This window comes from Saimiri boliviensis, chromosome X (genome assembly GCF_048565385.1).
Source record: "Saimiri boliviensis isolate mSaiBol1 chromosome X, mSaiBol1.pri, whole genome shotgun sequence".
Classification (NCBI taxonomy): domain Eukaryota; kingdom Metazoa; phylum Chordata; class Mammalia; order Primates; family Cebidae; genus Saimiri; species Saimiri boliviensis.
Genome location: NC_133470.1, coordinates 76,022,280 through 76,037,476, shown reverse-complemented (window position 1 = coordinate 76,037,476; position 15,197 = coordinate 76,022,280). Strand labels below are relative to the sequence as shown.

The 15,197-nt window shown below is 41.2% G+C and overlaps 1 pseudogene; it reads left to right on the top strand.

Moving 5' to 3' along the window:
• The first annotated feature begins 382 nt into the window (after positions 1-382).
• Positions 383-9,472, top strand: LOC101041160 (AP-1 complex subunit beta-1-like; annotated as a pseudogene).
• The last annotated feature ends 5,725 nt before the right edge of the window (positions 9,473-15,197 follow it).

Genomic DNA, 15,197 nt, shown 5'->3' with positions numbered 1-15,197 from the left:
AGGAAAACAAAGAGAAAAGGGAATTCTCCATAGAATGTGGATTTTTTTTCCACAAGAGACTTTGCAGGGCAATTTCAAGGTATGGCAAGGAAATCTATTTTGGCGTGAAATATGTTGATTTTCTTTCCTTGTCTCATAATGCTATGTTCGAGTCAGAAAGGAAAGTATGTTGCAATATATAGGGTCAAATAAAACCCATCTGATGATAATTCATGGCTTGTAGGGCATCACTCCCTAGACCCCTTAAATAGGAATTTGGGCAAGATTTAAAAAAAAAAAAAAAAAAAAAAAAGCAGGAAACAAACCATTACACCACCACCCAGGCTGTGCTCTCTGGCTGCTGCCGCCACGCCCACCCTCACCTTCACCTCCGCGCCAGGTGCTCATTAAAGATCCAAAGTCATGACTGACCCCAAGTATTTCACAACCAAGAAAAAAGGAGAAATATTTGAACTAAAAGCTGAACTCAAAAATGAAAAGAAAGAAAAGGAAAAGGAGGCTGTGAAGAAATTGATTGCTGCTATGACTGTGGGGAAGGATGTTAGCTGTCTCTTTCCAGACGTAGTAAACTGTATGCAGACTGATAATCTGGAACTAAAGAAGCTTGTGTATCACTACTTGATGAACTACGCCGAATCAGCCAGACATGGCCATCATGGCTGTGAACAGCTTTATGAAGGACTGTGAAGATCCTAATCTTTTGATTCGAGCCTTGACAGTCAGAACCATGGGGTGCATCGGGGTAGACAAAATTACAGAATATCTCTGTGAGCCCCTCCACAAGTGCTTGAAGGATGAGGATCCATATGTTCGGAAAACAGCAGCAGTCTGTGTGGCAAAACTCCATGATATCAATGCCCAAATGGTAGAAGATCAGGGATTTCTGGATTCTCTATGGGATCTCATAGCAGATTCAAATCCAATGGTGGTAGCTAATGCTGTAGCAGCATTATCTGAAATCAGTGAGTCTCACCAAAACAGCAACTTACTAGATCTGAACTCACAGAACATCAGTAAGCTGCCAAGGGCCCTGAATAAGTGCACTGAATGGGGCCACATTTTTATCCTGGACTGCCTGTCTAATTACAACCCTAAAGATGATTGGGAGGCTCAGGGTATCTGTGAGCAGGTAACTCCCCGGCTATCACATACCAACTCAGCAGTGGTACTTTCAACGGTCAAAGTCCTAATGAAGTTTCCAGAATTGTTACCTAAGGATTCTGACTACTGCAATATGCTGCTGAAGAAGTTAGCCCCTCTACTTGTCACTTGGCTTTCTGGGACTCCAGAAGTGCAGTAAGTCACCCTGAGGAACATCAACTTAATTGTCCAGATAAGGCCTGAAACCTTGAAGCAGGAAATCAAAGCCTTCTTTGTAAAGTACAATGATCCCATCTATGTTAAACTAGAGAAGTTGAACATCATGATCCGTTTGGCATCTCAAGCCAACATTGCTCAGGTTCTGGCAGAACTGAAGGAATATGCCACAGAGGCAGATGTTGACTTTGTTTGAAAACCTGTGCGGGCCATTGGACGGTGTGCCATCAAGGTGGAGTAATCTGCAGAGTGCTGTGTAAGCACATTGCTTGATCTAATCTAGACCAACGTGAATTACGTGGTCCAGGAAGCGATTGTTGTCATCGGGGACATCTTCTACAAATACCTCAACAAGTATGAAAGTATCATTGCCACTCGGAGTGCTAATCCCGATCCGACTTTCAAGATGGCCGCCTAAGAACAGCTCAGGACTTCAGCTCCCAGTGAAAGTGCAGAGGGTGAGTGGACGCCGCATTTCCAGACGAACTCTTATTGCCCACAGACCAGGAGATACCCAGGCAGAGGGGTCGCCAGCGTCGCAGTCCCAGCCGGTGCGGCTGTTTTGGCCCCCGCGGGGCTGATTCCGCCCGCGCGGCTGCTGTGACCACTCCCTGTTGCTGCCGTTCTCCGTAAAAAAGCCACTGGTCTGGGAGCCCTCTTAGCTGGCGAGCAGAGCCTTGAGACGGCAGAATAGCCCATTCATCTGAAATAGCGAGTCAGGCCAGGAGATTCCTAGGCAAAAAATCCGCCAGGAGCCGGCGCCGCGGTTCGAGCCGACTCCGTGAGTCGCAGCACGGGAGATCCCGGCGCCTTTTCAACAAGCGACCAGAACGCGGGGTCGTTCAACTTAAAAGAAAAGACTCTGAGTCAGGGAGCCAGGTGATCAGGCTCAGTTGGTCCCACCCCTCCACCCCCAACAACAACCAAAACAAAAACAGTAATTGGAAACCCTCTGGGTTGAACCCTTCAAACCCAGCACAGCTGAACCGGGACGGTCCGGCTCCGTGGGGGAGGGGCTTCCGCCATTACTGAGACTCTCCACCGCTACGGAGGCAGGCTGCCGTTGCCGAGGCAACCCGCCGTTGCCGAGGCAACCTGCCACAACAGAGAGAGTCCGCCATAACAGAGGCGGGGCCACCATTGCCCAGACAGTTCTAACTACGCCCATATAAAAAGGACTACAGGGAAGAGCTCAGGGCAGCTGGGCGGAGCCCACAGCAGCTCAGCAAAGCCCCTGCGGGCAGGCAGAGGCTAGGCGTGCTGCTAGCTGGGCGGGTCCGACCTGAAAAAAAAAATCAAAAAAAGGCAGTAGTGCAACGGAAACTCATAAAGCTCCAACTCCCTGGGACAGAGACAGACAACAGGTGGATAAACCCACAAAAATGGGTAGAAACCAGCGTAAAAAGGATGAAAACTCCCGAAACCAGAACACCTCTCCTCCTAAAAGTGATCACAACTCCTCACCAGCAAGGGAACCAGACCGGATGGAGAAGGAGGGTGATGAAATGACAGAATCAGACTTCAGAAGATGGGTAGTAAGAAACTACAATGAGCTAAAAGAACATGTTCTAACCCATCGCAAAGAAAATAGGAACCTTGAAAAAAGATTGGACGAACTGCTGACGAGAATGGACAGCATAGAGAGGAGAATAAGTGAATTGATGGAGCTGAAAAACGCAACACGAGAACTTCGTGAAGCATGCACAAGCTTCAACAGCCAAATTGACCAAGCAGAAGAAAGGATATCAGAGGTCGAAGACCAACTCAATGAAATAAATAGAGAAGGCAAGAACAGAGAAAAAAGCGCAAAAAGGAATGAACAAAATCTTCAAGAAATGTGGGACTATGTGAAAAGACCTAATCTACGTCTGATAGGTGTACCTGAATGTGATGAAGAGAATGAATCCAAGCTGGAAAATACTCTTCAGGATATTATCCAGGAAAACTTCCCCAACCTAGCAAGGCAGACCAATATTCAAATCCAGGAAATACAGAGAACACCACAGAGATATTCCTCAAGAAGAGCAACCCCAAGGCACATAATCGTCAGATTCACCAGGGTTGAAATGAAAGAGAAAATTCTAAGGGCAGCCAGAGAGAAAGGTCGGGTTACCCACAAAGGGAAGCCCATTAGACTCACAGCAGATCTCTCAGCAGAAACCCTACAAGCCAGAAGAGACTGGGGGCCAATATTCAACATCCTTAAAGAAAAGAACTTTCAACCCAGAATCTCCTATCCAGCCAAACTCAGCTTCATAAGTGAAGGAAAAATAAAACCCTTTGTGAACAAGCAAGCACTCAGAGATTTCATCACCACCAAACCTGCTCTACAAGAACTCCTGAAAGAGGCTCTACACATATAAAGGAACAACCAGTACCAGCCACTCCAAAAACACACCAAATGGTAAAAAAGCAGCAACACAATCAAGAATCTGCATCAACTAACCAACAAAACAGCCAGGTAGCATCAAAATGACAGCATCAAATTCACACATAACAATACTATCCCTAAATGTCAATGGACTAAATGCCCCAATCAAAAGACACAGACTGGCAAATTGGATAAAAAGCCAAAACCCATCAGTGTGCTGTATCCAGGAAACCCATCTTACATGCAAGGATACACAAAGGCTCAAAATAAAGGGATGGAGGAAGATCTACCAAGCAAATGGAGAGCAAAAAAAGGCAGGAGTTGCAATTCTCATCTCTGATAAAATAGACTTTAAAGCAACAAAGATCAAAAGAGACAAAGAAGGACATTACATAATGGTAAAAGGATCACTGCAACAAGAAGAGCTAACGATCCTAAATATATATGCACCCAATACAGGAGCACCCAGATACATAAGGCAAGTTCTTAATGACTTACAAAGAGACTTAGACTCCCACACAATAATAGTGGGAGACTTTAACACCCCATTGTCAATATTAGACAGATCAACCAGACAGAAAATCAACAAGGATATCCAGGACCTGAACACAGACCTGGAACGAGCAAACCTAATAGACATTTACAGAACTCTCCACCCCAAATCCACAGAATATACATTCTTCTCAGCACCACATCACACCTACTCTAAAATTGACCACATAATTGGCAATAAATCACTCCTCAGCAAATGCAAAAGAACAGAAATCATAACAAACAGTCTCTCAGACCACAGTGCAATCGAGTTAGAACTCAGAATGCAGAAACTAACTCAGAACCGCACAGCTTCATGGAAACTGAACAACTTGCTCTTGAATGTTGACTGGATAAACAATGAAATGAAGGCGGAAATAAAGATGTTCTTCGAAACCAATGAGAACAAAGACACAACATACCAGAATCTCTGGGACACATTTAAAGCAGTCTCTAGAGGAAAATATATAGCAATGAGTGCCCACATGAGAAGAAAGGAGAGATCTAAAATTGACACCCTATCATCAAAATTGAAAGAGCTAGAGGAGCAAGATCAAAAAAACTCAAAACCTAGCAGAAGACAGGAAATAACTAAGATCAGAGCAGAACTGAAGGAAATAGAGACACAAAAAACTCTTCAAAAAATCAATAAATCCAGGAGCTGGTTTTTTGAAAAGATCAACAAAATAGACAGACCACTAGCCAGATTAATAAAAAAGAAAAGAGAGAATAACCAAATTGATGCAATAAAAAACGATAAAGGGGATATCACCACAGATTCCACAGAAATCCAAACCATCATCAGAGATTATTACAAACAACTCTATGCACATAAACTAGTAAACCTGGAAGAAATGGATAAATTCCTGGACACCTGCAACCTCCCAAGCCTAAACCTGGAAGAAGCCGAAACCCTGAATAGACCAATAACATGGTCTGAAGTCGAGGCAGCAATAAAGAGCCTACCACCCAAAAAAAGCCCAGGTCCAGATGGGTTCACAGCTGAATTCTACCAGACATACAAGGAGGAGCTGATACCATTCCTTCTGAAACTATTCCAGACAATCCAAAAAGAGGGAATCCTTCCCAAATCATTTTACGAGACAAACATCATCCTGATACCAAAACCCGGCAGAGACTCAACAAGAAAAGAAAATTTCAGGCCAATATCCATGATGAACATAGATGCAAAAATCTTCAATAAAATACTGGCAAACTGATTGCAACAGCATATCAAAAAGCTCATCCACCATGATCAAGTAGGATTCATCCCGGGGATGCAAGGCTGGTTCAACATACGCAAGTCCATAAACGTAATTCACCACATAAACAGAACCAAAGACAAAAACCACATGATTATCTCGATTGATGCAGAGAAGGCTTTTGACAAGATTCAACAACGCTTTATGCTAAAAACCCTCAATAAACTAGGTATTGACGGAACGTATCTCAAAACAATAAAAGCTATTTACGACAAACCAACAGCCAATATCATACTGAATGGGCAAAAACTGGAAGCATTCCCTTTGAAATCTGGCACTAGACAAGGATGCCCTCTCTCACCACTCCTATTCAATATAGTACTGGAAGTTCTAGCCAGAGCAATCAGGCAAGAAAAAGAAATAAAGGGTATCCAAATTGGAAAGGAGGAAATCAAATTGTCTCTATTTGCAGATGACATGATTGTATATCTGGAAGACCCCATCATCTCAGCCCAAAATCTCCTGAAACTGATAAACAACTTCAGCAAAGTCTCAGGATACAAAATCAACGTGCAAAAATCACAAGCATTCCTATACACCAGTAATAGACTTCAAGAGAGCCAAATCAAGAACGAACTGCCATTCACAATTGCTACAAAGAGAATAAAGTACCTAGGAATACAACTAACAAGGAACGTAAAGGACCTCTTCAAGGAGAACTACAAGCCATTGCTCAACGAAATAAGAGAGGATACAAACAGATGGAGAAACATTCCATGTTCATGGTTAGGAAGAATCAACATCGTGAAAATGGCCATACTGCCCAAAGTAATTTACAGATTCAACGCTATTCCCATCAAGCTACCAATGACCTTCTTCACAGAACTGGAAAAAACCACCTTAAACTTCATATGGAACCAAAAGAGAGCCCGCATAGCCAAGTCAATTCTAAGCAAAAAGAACAAAGCGGGAGGCATCACACTACCGGACTTCAAACTATACTACAAGGCTACAGTAATCAAAACAGCATGGTACTGGTACCAAAACAGAGATATAGACCAATGGAACAGAACAGAGGCCTCACAGGAAATACAACATACCCACAACCATCTGATCTTCGACAAACCTGACAAAAACAAGCAATGGGGAAAGGACTCCCTGTTTAATAAATGGTGTTGGGAAAACTGGCTAGCCATGTGCAGAAAGCAGAAACAGGACCCCTTCCTGACACCTTACACCAAAATTAACTCCAGATGGATTAAAGACTTAAACATCAGACCTAATACCATAAAAACCTTAGAAGAAAATCTAGGCAAAACCATTCAGGACATAGGTGTAGGCAAGGACTTCATGACCAAAACGCCAAAAGCAATGGCAACAAAAGCCAAAATAGACAAATGGGACCTAATCAAACTCCACAGCTTCTGCACGGCAAAAGAAACAGTCAGTAGAGTGAATCGGCAACCAACAGAATGGGAAAAAATTTTTGCAGTCTACCCATCTGACAAGGGGCTGATATCCAGAATTTACAAAGAACTAAAGCAGATCTACAAGAAAAAAACAAACAAGCCCATTCAAAAATGGGCAAAGGATATGAACAGATACTTTACAAAAGAAGACATACAGGAGGCCAACAAACATATGAAAAAATGCTCATCATCACTGGTCATCAGAGAAATGCAAATCAAAACCACATTGAGATACCATCTCACACCAGTTAGAATGGCGATCATTAAAAAATCGGGAAACAACAGATGCTGGAGAGGATGTGGAGAAATAGGAACACTTTTACACTGTTGGTGGGAATGTAAATTAATTCAACCATTGTGGAAGACAGTGTGGCGATTCCTCAAGGACCTAAAAATAGAAATCCCATTTGACCCAGCAATCCCATTACTGGGTATATATCCAAAGGATTATAAATCATTCTACTACAAGGACACGTGCACACGAATGTTCATTGCAGCACTGTTTACAATAGCAAAGACCTGGAACCAACCCAAATGCCCAACGATGATAGACTGGATAGGGAAAATGTGGTACATATACACCATGGAATATTATGCAGCCATCAAAAACGATGAGCTCACGTCCTTTATAGGGACATGGATGAACCTGGAAACCATCATTCTCAGCAAACTGACACAAGAGCAGAAAATCAAACACCGTATATTCTCGCTCATAGGCGGGTGTTGAACAATGAGAACACATGGACACAGGGAGGGGAGCACTACACACTGGGGTCTGTTGGGGGGAAATGGGGGAGGGGCGGGGGGTGGGGAGGTGGGAAGAGATAGCATGGGGAGAAATGACAGATACAGGTGAGGGGACGGAAGGCAGCAAAGCACACTGCCATGTGTGTACCTATGCAACAATCTTGCATGTTCATCACATGTACCCCAAAACCTAAAATGCAATAAAAAAAGAAAAAAAAGAAAAAAAAAAAAAAAGAAAAAAAAAAAAAAAAAGAAAGTATCATTGCCACTCTATGTGAGAACTTAGACTTGCTAGATGAGCCAGATGCTCGAGCAGCTACGATTTGGATTGTGGGAGAATATACTGAAAGAACTGAGAATGCAGATGAGTTACTAGACAGCTTCCTGGAGGGTTTTCACGATGAAAGCACCCAGGTGCAGCTCACTCTGCTTACTGCCATAGTCAAGAAACCATCAGAAACACAGGAGCTAGTCCAGCAGGTCTTGAGTTTAACAACACAGTATTCTGATAATCCTGACCTTCGAGACCAGGGCGATATTTATTGGCCTCTTCTCTCAACTGACCCGGTCACAGCTAAAGAAGTAGTCTTGTCTGAGAAGCCACTGATCTCTGAGGAGACAGACCTTATTGAGCCAACTCTGCTGGATGAGCTAATCTGCCACCTTGGTTCTTTGGCCTCTGTGTATCATAAGCCTCCCAATGCTTTTGTGGAAGGAAATCATGGAATCCATCATAAACACTTGCCAATTCATCATGGGAGCACTGATGCAGGTGACAGCCCTGTTGGCACCACCACCGCAATCAACTTGGAACAGCCTCAGGTTATCCCTTCTCAAGGTGATCTTCTGGGGGATCTTTGAAACCTTGACCTCAGTCCCCCAGTCAATGTGCCACAGGTATCTTCCATGCAGATGGGAGCAGTGGATCTCCTAGGAGGACTAGATAGTCTGCTTGGCAGTGACCTTGGCAGGAGCATTGGAGGAAGGCCGGCAGTGGGACAGTCCTTTATCCCATCATCAGTGCCTGCTCCTTCACCTACACCTGCTGTCGTCAGCAGTGGACCAAATGACCTGTTTGAATTCTCTACGGGGATAGGCATGGCATCTGGTGGATATGGGGCTCCTAAGGCTGTCTGGCTACCTGCAGTAAAGGCTAAAGGCTTGGAGATTTCAGGAACGTTTACCCACCGCCAAGGACACATCTGTATGGAAGTGAACTCACCAGTAAAGCTCTGCAGCATATGATAGATTTTGCAATCCAGTTTAACAAGAATAGCTTTGGTGTCATCCCCAGCATGCCTCTTGACCATCCATACACCACTGATGCCAAACCAGAGCATTGATGTCTCCCTGCCTCTCAACACCGTGGGCCCCGTCACGAAGATGGAACCTGAATAACCTGCAGGTGGCTGTGAAAAACAATCTCCAAGTCTTCTACTTCAGCTGGCTCATTCCACTCAAGGTGCTTTTTGTAGAAGATGGCAAAATGGAGTGCCAGGTCTTTCTTGCAACATGGAAGGATATTCCCAATAAAAATGAACTTCAGTTTCAGATTAAGGAATGTCGTTTAAATGCTGACATTGTTTCCAGCAAGTTGCAAAACAACAATGTTTATACTATTGCCAAGAGGAATGTGGAAGGGCAGGATATGTTATACCAATCCCCGAAGCTCACTAATGGCATTTGGATTTTGGCCGAGCTACATATCCAGCCTGGAAACTCCAATTATACACTGTCACTGAAGTGTAGAGCTCCTGAAGTCTCTCAATACATCTATCAGGTCTACAACAGCATTTGGAAAAACTAACAAGACTGGTCCAGTACCCTCCAATCATGCTGTGATCGGTGCAAGCCAAGAACTCTTAAATGGAAGAAACCGTATTGCTGTGTTGAATCTGAACCCAAACACACTGAGGCCACCAGGCCAGGTGGTAACTAGTCTAACGTGTGCTAACATTAGGGCACAACCTGTTGGATAGTTTTAGCTTCCTGCGGACATTTGTAACCACTGCTTTCATCACCTCCCACCTGTCGCCACCTGCCGCTGCTATCTGTCCTTACTTGTGGGCTTCTGCATGCTACACCAATGGCTGGCTTTTTCTATGCCCTCTTTTGAGTGTAGTTTGGTATTTTGTAATTGAGAGCCCATTTCAAAAGCAGAAAAAGACAACAAATATTAAAGCAAGGAAAAGTGTCATTAAAAAAAAAAACAGAGCTTAGTCAGGAACAGTGACTAAGTGACACTTACTCATGAGCAGTGAGATACAGAAATGCTGTATGCAATACAAAGAGAAGGTCAGAATTTGTCCAAATTTTATCTACCCATGAAAGTGAAGCAAGAATTGAGAACGATAAGTGGTTACTTTGTAAATAATAATAATAATAATATTGACTACCAGTCAACTCAATGTCAGCTATTTACTTGCTGGTGAATAACAACTACAAAAACGGAGAGGAAATTATTCGTGAGCAATTAGAGTTGAATTAAATGATTAATAGAATGCCTTTATTCAAATATTTGATTTGGCACTGAAGACATTCAGCAATATAACATCAGGGTTTCACCAACCCTTTATAAAAATGGACAGGCATGGTGGCTCATGCCTGTAATCCCAGCACTTTGAGAGGCTGAGGTGGGTAGATCACGAGGTCTGGCGTTCGAGACCAGCCTGGCAATATGGTGAAACCCTGTCTCTACTAAAAAATTTAAAAATTAGCCAGGCATGTTGGCACATGCCTGTAGTCACAGCTACTTGGGATGCTGAGGCAGGAAAATCACTGGAACCCAGAAGGTGTAGGTTGCAGTGAACCGAGATCACACCACTGCACTTCAGCCTGGGCGACAGAGAGACTCTGTCTCAAAAAAAAAAAAAAAAAAAAAGAAAAAAGAAAAAGAAAAAATAGCAAAATCTCGCTGCTTCATGCAACTCCTTCATCTATTCACTGCTTCTTTAAAAGATTATGTATTTTATTAGCCCCCTGTTCCCAAGCTATTTTCCTCTTTATTGTTGTTTTTAATGATTGAAGATTATATATTATACATTCCCATCACAGAGAAAGCAATTGTATCGGATAATGCCATTAATTATCTCCTTTCTTGTCCACATCTCATTTTTTAATATTTGTATAGATTTATGAAGTACAGGTGCAATTTTGTTACATGGGTATACTGAATAGTGGTGATGCCTGAGTTTTTGATGCCTCCATCACTGGAATGATGGACATTGCCTCCATGAAGTGATTTTTCACCCCTAAACCACCTCTCACCCTCCCACCATTCTAAGGATCAAGTTTCTATCATTCCACACTCTATGTTTACGTGCACGCATTGTGTAGCTCCCATCACTTCTTTTTATGGAAATCCCACAGTCTCAAGCCCTTGTTGCTTATGTTAAAGGAAAGAGGTCCCAAACCAGTATCCAAGAGAGGGTTTTTGGATTTCTCGCAAAAAAGAATTCAAGGAGAGTCCATATAGTAAAGTAAAAACAAGTTTATTAGGAAAGTAAAAGAATAATGAATGGCTACTCTATAGAAAGGGTGGCCCTGAGCACTAATGGGTGCCCATTTTTATGTTTTTTTTTTATTATATGTTTAAAAAGTGGTGAATTATTTCTACCTCCCCTTTTAGATTGTATAGGGTAACTTCCTGACATTGTCATGGTATTTGTAAACTGTCATGGCGCTGCTGGGAGTATAACAGAGGATGACCAGAAGTCACTCTCCTGGCCATCTTGGTTTTTGTGGGTTTTAGCCGGCTTCTTTATTGCAATGTTTTATCAGCATGCTCTTTATGACCTTCTATCTCATCCTGTGACTTAGAATGCCATAACTATCCAGGAATGCAGCCCAGTAGGTCTTAGCCTGATTTCACCCAGTCCTTATTTAAAATGGAGTGGCTCTGGTTCACATGCCTCTGATATTTAGGCAGCCGAATTTGTACCACGTGATTCCGGTCTCTTAACTGCAACTAACTAACTGCACCCAAGGGTGAGTCATTGATAGGCTACAGCAGACAATGCCATATCTTAATATAAAGAGCTGCTCCTAATAGCTATGAAAAATGTAAATTAAAATTGTTAATTAAAACGGGAAGTATAAAAAGATTTTGGCATTCTGTAGTGGTGCTGCAAGAGATAAACATACATAATTTTAGTAATGACAGTTAGCATTTACCAGATACTAAATCTACCATGATCATTATTTAGTAATAGGCTCTCATTGAATTTTCACAAAAATCTCTACAAGGTTATTAGTATTATCACCATTTTGAAAATAAAAAAAAAGGTACTGAGGCTTTAGATAATTTGCCTAAAATCACACTCCTAATGAATTACAAAGGCTAAAATGAGCTCTAAGCAATTTTGATCCTGAATTTTTATTTATAATCATATTCCTGCTTTAGAGGTCTCCTACAAAGCCTTAAAATCAGACCCTCTTTCTGTAATTCTTAGAATAAATGAGAGTCTGTAAGTAATGTTGTTCTCCCTGCCTATCACAACAAGCTTTTCTTTATCTGAAACAGCTTGAGTGGGCCTTTACTTTGCAACTAAATGAGCTTCTTTTAAAAACTCGCTTGTTTCTGTGTTGTGGTATATTGAACAGAACTAGAAGCAAATTTTCCTGGCTTTAAAATCTTCAACCATTTGATTGTTATCCTTCCTTTCACCTCCTCGGTAAACAAACCTCATGATAAGCAAACTCTTAAAAAAATTTTTTTTCAGCATACATCGCATGTGTCTTTATGGTAGAACTATTTGTAATCCTTTGGGTATATACTCAGTAATGGGACTGCTGGGTCAAATGGTATTTCTATTTCTAAATCCTTGAGAAATCACCACACTGTCTTCCACAATGGCTGAACTAATTTACACTCCCACCAACAGTGTAAAAGTATTTATATTTCTCCACATCCTCTCCAGCATCTGTTGTTTCTTGATTTTTTAATGATTGCCATTCTAACTAGCGTGAGATGGTACCTCATTGTGGTTCTGATTTGCATTACTCTAACGACCAATGATGATGAGCTTTCATCATATGTTTGTTGGCTGCGTAAATGTCTTCTTTTGAGAAGTGTCTGTTCATATTCTTCACCCACTTTTTTTCTTGTAAATTTGTTTAAATTCTCCATAGATTCTGGATATTAGCCCTTTGTCAGATGGGTAGATTGCAAAAGTTTTTCCCATTCTGTTGGTTGCCAGTTCACTCTAATAATAATTTCTTTCACTGTGAAGAAGTTCTTTAGTTTAATTAAGTCCCATTTGTCTTATTTTGGCTTTTGTTGCCATTGCTTTTGGTGTTTTAGTCATGAAGTCCTTGCCTATGCCTATGCCCTGAATGGCATTGCCTAGGTTTTCTTCTAGGTTTTTTTTTTTTTTTTTTTTTTTTGTTTGTTTGTTTGTTTGTTTTTGTATTAGGTCTTATATTTAAATCTTTAATCCATCTTGAGTTAATTTTTGTATAAGGTGTAAGGAAGAGACCCAGTTTCAGTTTTCTGCATATGGCTAGCCAGTGTTCCCAACACCATTTATTAAATAGGGAATCCTTTCCCCATTGCATTTTTGTCAAGTTTGTCAAAGATCAGATGGTTGTAGATGTGTGGCATTCTTTCTGAGGCCTCTGTTCTGCTCCATTGGTCTATGTCTCTGTTTTGGTACCAATACCATGCTGTTTTGATTACTGTGGGCTTGTAGTATAGTTTAAAGCCAGGTAACATGATGTTTCCAGCTTTGTTTTTTTGTTTTTGTTTTTGTTTTTTTTTGTTTTTTTCTTAGGATTATCTTTGCTATACAGGCTCTTTTTTGGTTCCATATGAAATTTAAGGTGATTTTTTTCCAATTCTGTGAAGAAAGTCAATGGTAGCTTGATGGGAATAGCATTGAATCTATAAATTTGGGCAGTATGGCCATGTTCACAATATTGATTCTTCCTAACCGTGGGCATGGAATGTTTTTCCATCTGTTTGTGTCCTCTCTTCTTTCCGTGAGCAGTCATTTGTAGTTCTCCTTGAAGAGGTCCTTTGCATCCCTTGTTACTTGTATTCCTAGGTATTTTATTCTCTTTGTAGTAATTGTGAATAGTAATTCACTCATGATTTGGCTCTCTGTTTGTCTGTTATTGGTATATAGGAATGCTCATGATTTTTGCACATTGATTTTGTATCCTGAGACTTTGCTGAAGTTGCTTTATCAGCTTAAGGAGATGATTGGGCTGAGACAAAGGAGTCATCCAAATATACAACCATATCATCCTCCAATATTCAAAATCATTTATTTTATTATGTGCACATATAAATATAAATCATGAACTTTGATTTTTATTATTTTGATTTCTTGATTGAGATATGTTAAATAAATTTTAGCCTAAAGCTGACTCCTTACATATTTTTACTTCAGCCTAAAGGTTTTTCTGTACATCGTGAACTATAACAAGTAGAGGTGTTTAACCCATAGGATAGCCTACATTTGTGTCAATCACCTAGTTTTGGTCAATCAAATGTAGACAACTGTTCAATCCATGTTCAAATAAGTTAAATTCCAAGATGGAATCAATTCAGCTATTTCTGTACCTTACTTTCGTTTACTGTAGGTCATTTTCCTTTGTCTGTCCATAAGTCACCTTCCACTATGTGGTTGTGCTGGCGTCCCAGTACCTGCCCTAGCTCAGGAGGCTGCCTAATTTGTGAATCATTCATTGCTCAACTAAACTCCTTTAAATTTAAGTTGGCTGAAGTATTTCTTTTAACAGATAGCAGCACAGGTAAAATCCAAAGTAGAGCTTCTAACAACCCCCGGGAGTGTTGAGTGACCAAGCAATGTACTCAACTGCCTGTTTTGCTCATTGCTCTCTCAGAGCAGCCAGGGATCTTGAAGTTCTCTCTTGGATGCTAAAACTCCATGGGTTTTTGTTTCAGGCTCTCCAAGTGTCTTTGAGCAAATTTCTGATCCAAACTGTGTCTGGCACTCATGACAGAAATTGAACTGGGTCCTCGATTAGATTACGTTAGATCCCATAACTGTCTTGGATCCAGTTAGATGCCTCTTACATCTGACTGGGTAAGAAAGAAACTGGAAGTAAATGGTAATATTGCAGCGGGTGTAAACTTCTGCTTTTGGAAACTCGCAGGGATTTTTGTGTTCTACCTTTTTGTTTCATTTTTCTTGCATGCTTAGGTAGGAAAAAATTGCTGGCTAAGTTGATCGACGGAACATGAGAGGAAAGCCAATATTTTAGGTTAAAAATGGGATCCTTAGTTTGTGAAGAATTCAGCTTCCTTTGGCTTATACATGGATAAGTGTTAGGCCCCAGGAGGAGCAAAATCTTACAGAAATGGCAAAATCTTACTAAAGATCATTTACAGTGGAACGTTCCAAATTAACAACACAGCACTGAAGTGCATTTGAAAATAAGCACTCCCAAATTAGTCTCATCTAGGGATGCCTATTAATATGCAGAAGCTTCTAAAAAGTTTTTAGTATTTTTATTTTAGAACTTTATGAAAGGAAAATAAAAAGTTTAAGCGACTGATTTAAAAAAAAAATTAAATCTGCCTTGCACTCCTTG